Raw genomic sequence first — 7677 nt, 5'->3', positions numbered from 1 at the left:
TTCCTTCTTGCCGGCTACTCCGACAGTGGGGAAGGAGGGTGGGTGTGGAATGGATATGAGCAACACGTCTCGAAGAACAACAGTTACAAAGGTAAGTAACCGTTTTTTCTTCTTCGCGTGATTGCTCATATCCATTCCAGTTAGGTGATTCCCAAGCCTTACCTAGGCGGTGGGGTCGGAGTGAGACGTGGCGGAATGCAGGACCGCCGAGCCAAAGGCTGCGTCATCTCTCGACTGTTGGACCAGAGCATAGTGAGAGGCGAAAGTATGAATCGACGACCAGGTCACCGCTCGGCATATTTTTTGGATTGGTACTTGTGCCAGAAAGGCAGCGGAGGACGCCTGGGCTCTGGTAGAGTGGGCGGTGAGATGGCCCAAAGGGACATTAGACAAGTTATAACAGGTGCGTATGCACTCTGTGAGCCACGAGGAGATTCGCTGCGATGAGACAGGAAGACCTCGCATGGGCGGTTGGAAAAGGGCAGGGAGGGAGCTGAAGAGAGCTCTGGTATGCTGTCCCCGGGCGCATCTTCAAAAGGATGGCTTAGGCCCTGGCGGTTTAGAGGGGGTTCTGCCCTGGGACGATTGGTTGCCAGGCTGCCGCCTACGTCCACCGCGACCTCGTCGCCGACCAGAGTCCTGCCTGTAGCGAGGCATATAGTAGGGCCGGTTAAACTGGGGGCGGAACGGACGCCTCTGGGTAGCAGGGGTATGTATCCCCAGAGTACGGATGATGACCCTGCTGTCTTTGAGGTTTTGAAGTCGGGAGTCTGTCTTTTCGGAGAAGAGGGCCTTGGAATCAAAGGGAAGGTCCTGAATGGTGTACTGTACTTCAGGTGGGAGTGTTGAACTCTGCAGCCAAGAGATCCGGCGCATGGTAACGCCCGAGGCTATAGTACGCGCCCCCGAGTCAGCTGCGTCCAAGGAGGCTTGCAACGAGGTGCGCGCAACCTTTTTACCCTCCTCTACGAAGGCCGCGAACTCCTGTCGGGAATCTTGAGGTAGGAGCTCTTTGTACTTTTCCACCTCAGCCCAAGTGTCATGTGCGTAGCGGCTTAGCAAGGCCTGTTGGTTAGCCACTCAGATCTGCAGGGCACCGGTGGAGTAGATCTTGCGGCCAAGCAAGTCCATTCGCCTAGCGTCCTTTGATTTAGGAGCGGGGCCTTGCTGGCCGTGACGCTCTTTATCGTTGACCGACTGCACCACCAACGACGATGGGGTCGGGTGTACATACAAATATTCATATCCCTTGGAAGGGACCATGTACTTGCGCTCCACGCCCCTCGCTGTGGGTGCAATAGAGGACGGAGTCTGCCATATGGTATCCGCAGTGGCTCGGATAGTCCTAATGAAGGGCAAGGCTATGCGGGTAGGGGCGTCCGCTGATAAGATGGTTACTATCGGATCGTCCACTTCCGATACCTCCTCCGCCTGTAGGTCCATTCGTAGAACTACCCTGCGAAGGAGCTCTTGGTGTGCCCGTAAATCAATAGGTGGGGGACCTGCGGACGACGACCCCGCCACCGCTTCATCCGGAGAAGAGGAGGAGGAAGAAATCCTGGGCAGGATGGTATCCCGGTCAGCGTCTGGGGCCTGGGAAGGCTCCTGCTCCAGGGGTTCCTGGGCTGGCTGATTGCCTTCCTCCGCACACGATGGCACCTCTGTGTCATCCGGTGGGCGGGTTATTGTAGCCTCCGGGGCGCGTGCCTCGTTTTGTACGGTGCACATGGTAGGCAGAGGAGCGCCTTGGGCTTGGTGGTAGGCCCAAGGGGTCCAGTAACCCCAGTGATGAGGGTCCTGGTCTGCTTGATAGGACTGATGAAAAACTCCCACAGGGACCTGAGGGTCATACTCGTCGACGTAATAACTGTCGGCGTGTGAAGAGGCCGAGGCGTGTCGGGAGGGCCAGGGTGGATAACCCTTGCGCCGAAGTGCCGACCGATCGTAGTTCCCGCCTTTGCGGCGACCGGTGCCGTGAAGCATCTCGATAGCGAGAACGGGAGCGAGACCGGGACCTGCGACCGGCCCGGTGCCGGGAGGTCTACCGGGATCTCCATGTTCGGTGCCGGGACCGGCTTTGCGAGTATCGGCGGCCGTATCGGTGCCGAGATGTTGAGCGGTGCAGGGAATGACGAGTCAGAGAGCGGGAGTCTGACCGGTGCCGCGAGTCTGACCGGTGCCGGGACTGCGAGCGGCGTTGCGATCGGCGCCTAGATGGAGAGCAGCGTCGAGAGCGTGAGCGCTGGTGAGAGCGGGAACAGGATCGGTGCCGGTCAGGCTCGGTGCCGACAGGCGGCTTGAGCATGGATGGCTTGCCCATGGAACGGGGCGCCCACACCGGCGGTGGCACAGCCGGGTCTGTGAGAGCAATGAGGTCCCGCACCGCCTCGAAGGTCTCCGGAGTGGACGGCAGTGGCATCTCTACCGCAGCCGGAGCCGGGGAGGCCACAGGTGCCGGGCTCGACGGCCTCTGAGGGGCTGGAGTCGCTGGTGCCAGCAGAAGCATCTGCGGCGGAGGGATCGGTGCCACGGCAGGTTTCGGTGCCGGGCGGTCCGGGCAGGGCGCGCTCTTTTGCTTCGGCGCAGGCATCGGTGCTGAAGAAGCAGCGGCCTTCCCTTTCTTTGCCTTCGGCGAGAGAGAGCGCCTCTGGGCGGGTTTCGGTGCCGATGTCACTTTCGGCTGCACGGCCGAGCAGCCCGGCGCCGTGGCAGTGCTGCGAGAGTCCAGAGGGACAGCAGGCGGTGCCGTGGCCGGAGGGGTTAAGGCTGCCTCCATGAGGAGTTGTCTTAGCCGAATGTCTCTTTCCCTCTTTGTGCGAGGCTTGAAAGCCTTGCAAATTGAGCACTTAGAAGATAAGTGTGACTCTCCCAGGCACTTTAAGCAGGAGCTATGAGGATCTCCTGTAGGCATAGGCCTGCGGCAGGCCGAACACGGCTTGAAACCCGGGGAGCCGGGCATACGCTCCGGGCGCGGGAGGGGGCTAATCCCCAAACCCGCTAACTATCTAACTAACGGAATAACTATCAAAACAAGAAAACCTACAACTAAGATAACAACTATATACAATTTTTACAGAAAACCTATGAGGAAGCTAGGGAAGCGGAGGTCAGACAAGCTGCACTCCACTGTTCCAACGACCGACACGGGCGGTAAGAAGGAACTGAGGAGTGGGTGGGTTGGCTGAGGTATATATGCGGTGCCGTTATGGCGCCACTCCAGGGGGCGCTCAGCCAACCCACTGGGGTTGCTAGGGTAAAAATCTTCTGACGAACGTGCACGTGGCGCGCGCACACCTAACTGGAATGGATATGAGCAATCACTCGAAGAAGAATTAATAGACCAACATTAGACATTCAGAAATGAGGACTGATTGGCGGACAAAATAATGAGGGGATGGGCTATTCCTTAAGAGAGACTTACAAGGTGCACAAGGTCAGCCACTTAGGCATCTAAGGGTACGTCTACACTACGGGACTATTCCGAATTTGCATAAACCGGTTTTGTAAAACAGATTTTATAAAATCGAGTGCGCGCGGCCACACTAAACACATTAAATCAGTAGTGTGCGTCCATGGTCCGAGGCTAGCGTCGATTTCTGGAGCGTTGCACTGTGGGTAGCTATCCCGTAGCTATCCCATAGTTCCCGCAGCCTCCCCCGCCCCTTGGCATTTCCGGGTTGAGATCCCAGTGCCTGATGGGGCAAAAATCATTGTCGCGTGTGGTTCTGGGTACAGCCTCACCCCTCCCTCCCTGAGCAGCAGACAACCGTTTCGCGCCTTTTTTTGCTTGGTGAACTGTGCAGACGCCATAGCACAGCAAGCATGGACCCTGCTCAGCTCCATACCGCAATCGTGAATGTTTTAAACACCTCGCGCACTCTCGTGCAGTCTATGGTGAACCAGGACCTTCAATCCGAGGCGAGGAGGAGGCGGATACGGCAGCGCGGCGATGACAGTGATGAGGACGTAGACACAGAATTCTCTCAAACCGCGGGCCCCTGTGCTTTGGAGATCCTGATGGTAATGGGGCAGATTCTATCCATTGAACGCCGATTTTGGGCCCGGGAAACAAGCACTGACTGGTGGGACCGCATTGTGTTGCAGGTGTGGGACGATTCCCAGTGGCTGCGAAACTTTCGCATGCGTAAGGGCACTTTCATGGAACTTTGTGACTTGCTTGCCCCTGCCCTGAAACGCCATAATACCAAGATGAGAGCAGCCCTCACAGTAGAGAAGCGAGTGGCGATAGCCCTGTGGAAGCTTGCAACGCCAGACAGCTACCGGTCAGTCGGGAATCAATTTGGAGTTGGAAAATCTACTGTGGGGGCTGCTGTGATGCAAGTAGCCAAAGCAATCACTAAGCTGCTGCTACGAAAGGTTGTGACTCTGGGAAACGTGCAGTCCATAGTGGATGGCTTTGCTGCAATGGGATTCCCTAACTGTGGTGGGGCGATAGATGGAACCCATATCCCTATCTTGGCACCGCAGCGCCAGGGCACCCAGTACGTAAACCGGAAGGGGTACTTTTCAATGGTGCTGCAAGCACTGGTAGATCACAAGGGACGTTTCACAAACATCCATGTGGGATGGCCAGGGAGGGTTCATGACGCTCGCGTCTTCAGAAGCACTACTCTGTTTAAACGGCTGCAGCAAGGGAATTACTTCCCAGACCAGAAAATAACAGTTGGGGATGTTGAAATGCCTGTCGTTATCCTGGGGGACCCAGCCTACCCCTTGATGCCATGGCTCATGAAGCCATACACAGGCAGCCTGGACAGTGGTCAGGATCTGTTCAATTACAGGCTGAGCAAGTGCAGAATGGTGGTGGAATGTGCATTTGGCCGTTTAAAGGCGCGCTGGCGGACATTACTGACTCGCTCAGACCTCAGCCAAACCAATGTCCCCTATGTTATTACTGCTTGCTGTATTCTCCACAATCTCTGTGAGAGTAAGGGGGAGACCTTTATGGCGGGGTGGGAGGCTGAGGCAAATCACCTGGCCGCTGATTACGCGCAGCCAGACACCAGGGAGATTAGAAGAGCACACCAGGAAGCGGTGCGCATCAGAGAAGCTTTGAAAACGAGCTTCATCAATGGCCAGGGTACAGTGTGACTGCTGTGTTTGTTGATGAACACCCAACCCCCTTGATTGACTCAGTCCCTGTAAGCAACTCACCCTCCCCCTTCGAGTACAGCTTACTTATGCAAATAAAGTCACTCTCATTTAAAAAGCATGAATTCTTTATTGATTCATTATAAAAAGAGATAGAGAAGTAAGGGTGTGGTTTGGGAGGAGGATAGGAGGGATGGAAAAGGCCATTAAAAAAAATTCACAGTAACGACAGCCTTCTGGTTGGGCTGTCCACGGGGGTGGAGTGGGCGGGTGCACGGAGCCTCCCCCCACGCGTTCTTACACGTCTGGGTGAGGAGGATGTGGAACATGGTGAGGGATGAGGGTGGTTATACAGGGGCTGCAGCGGAACTCTGTGATCCTGCTGCCGTTCCTGAAGCTCCACAAGACGCCGGAGCATGTCAGTTTGATCACGCAGCAGCCCCAGAGTTGCATCCCGCCACCGCTGATCTTCCTGCCGCCACCGCTGATTTTCCTGCCGGTCTTCCTGCCGCCACCTCTCATCTCGGTTGTCCCTCCTGTCCTCACGTTCATCCCTCCTGTCCTCACGTTCACTGGCCTCTTTCCTGTAATTTGAAACCACGTCCTTCCACTCATTCAGATGAGCTCTTTCATTGCGTGTAACTTCCATAATATCCGAGAACATCTCATCTCGCGTCTTCTTTTTCCTCCGCCTTATCTGTGCTAGCCTTTGGGATGGAGGAGGGATGGTTGAAAAATTTGCAGCTGCATGAGGGAGATAAATATTTAGAAAGATACATTTTACAGAACAATGGTTATACTCTTTCACAGTGAAAAGCAGTATTCACCTAGCACATGTGATTTCCCTACAAGGTCGCATTTTTCATCTTAATAGTGAGTGCCTGCAGCTCTGCAGTTACACATCTCTCAGACACAGGTCCAGGCATCAGAATTCAGCTTGCATGCGGCCATGGTAAGCCACTGTCTTTCGGCTTCTGCAGTGATTTACCCCTCCCCCCAACGCATGGCTAATACCACGCTAGCTCCCTGCTAATCAACACCCTTCCCACCCCCCACCCCCTGCATGTCTGGTACCTTGGGGAAGATCGCCGGTGACCAAACACAGAAAAGATCATCAGCATTTCACTCCTCCCCTCCCCCCGCTTCGCTACGTGCAGGAAAGTTTTTTTTTTAAGCTGATGCATTCCACGAACCCAGTAGAAAAATGGCCACCCCCCTTACTTAAATTCCTGATTTTTAAACAGGTTATCCAGAACGATATCACTTTGCTGAGGATAACAGAACAAGATAAAGAACGGATGCTTCTTGAATGCCAGCAGTCACCGGGACCATACGCTGCTATGCTTTGCCACGCAATGATACCTGATTACTTGCTACATGCATGGCGTGGTAAAGTGTCCTACCACGGTGGGCGGAACAAGGCTGCCTTGCCCAGAAACCTTCTGCAAAGGCGTCTGGAGTACCTACAGGAGCGCTTCATCGAGATGTCCCTGGAGGATTTCCTCTCAATCCCCGGACATGTTAAACTTTTCTAAGTAACTATACTGTCTGCGAATGCATCCCAAGTCCTCAGGGCAAATCAATCATTAAAAAAGGCTTGGTTAAAAAAACAATGTTTGCTATTTGCAAAGGTACACTCACCAGAGCTCCCTTCCATGGCGTCATTGTCTGGGATAGTGGCTTGTGAGGGCTGGGAGGACGGTAATTCCGCTTGTGAGGGCTGGGAGGACGGTAATTCCGTCAGGGTGATAAAAAGCTCCTGGCTGCTGGGGCTCACGGAGTGCTGTGTGCTCTCTGCTAGGTCTTCCTCCTCTTCTTCATCTTCATCTTCCCCATCTGCATAATCCTCAGACATGGAAGAGATTACAACCCCCACCTCGGAATCCACGATCAGGGGTGGGGTACTTGTGGCGCAGCCCCCTAAAATTGCATGCAGCTCAGCATAGAAGCGGCATGTTTTTCGACCTGCCCCGGACCTTCCATTTGCTTCTTTGGTTTTCTGGTAGCCTTGTCTGAGCTCCTTAACTTTCACTCTGCACTGCACTGAGTCCCGGCTGTGGCCTTTATCCGTCATAGCCTTAGAAATTCTTTCAAATACTTTTTCATTTCGTCTTTTGGAACGCAGTTCTGTTAGCACTGAATCCTCTCCCCAGATAGCGATCAGATCCAGTACCTCCCGTGCAGTCCATGCTGGGGCTCTTTTACGATTCTCAGGAGACTGCATTGTTAACTGTGCTGATGAGCTGTGCGTGGTCACCTGTGCTGATGAGATGAGATCTCCACGCTGGGGAAGCAGGAAATGAATTTCAAAAGTTCGCGGGGCTTTTCCTGTCTACCTGGCCAGTGCATCCGAGTTCAGAATGCTGTCCAGAGCGGTCACTGGTGCACTGTGGGATAGCTCCCGGAGGCCAATGCCGTCGATCAGCGTCCACACTAACCCTAATCCGATATTTTAATACCGATACTAGCGTTACTCCTCTCGTTAGGGAGGAGTACAGAAACCGGTTTAAAGAGCCATTAAAATCGATATATGGTGCCTCCTAGTGTGGACGGTTGTGGCGTTAA

The sequence above is a fragment of the Mauremys mutica genome, chromosome 25, assembly GCF_020497125.1.
Source record: "Mauremys mutica isolate MM-2020 ecotype Southern chromosome 25, ASM2049712v1, whole genome shotgun sequence".
NCBI classification, from domain to species: domain Eukaryota; kingdom Metazoa; phylum Chordata; order Testudines; family Geoemydidae; genus Mauremys; species Mauremys mutica.
The sequence above is the reverse complement of the archived record's forward strand: the minus strand, read 5'-3'. Positions refer to the sequence as shown.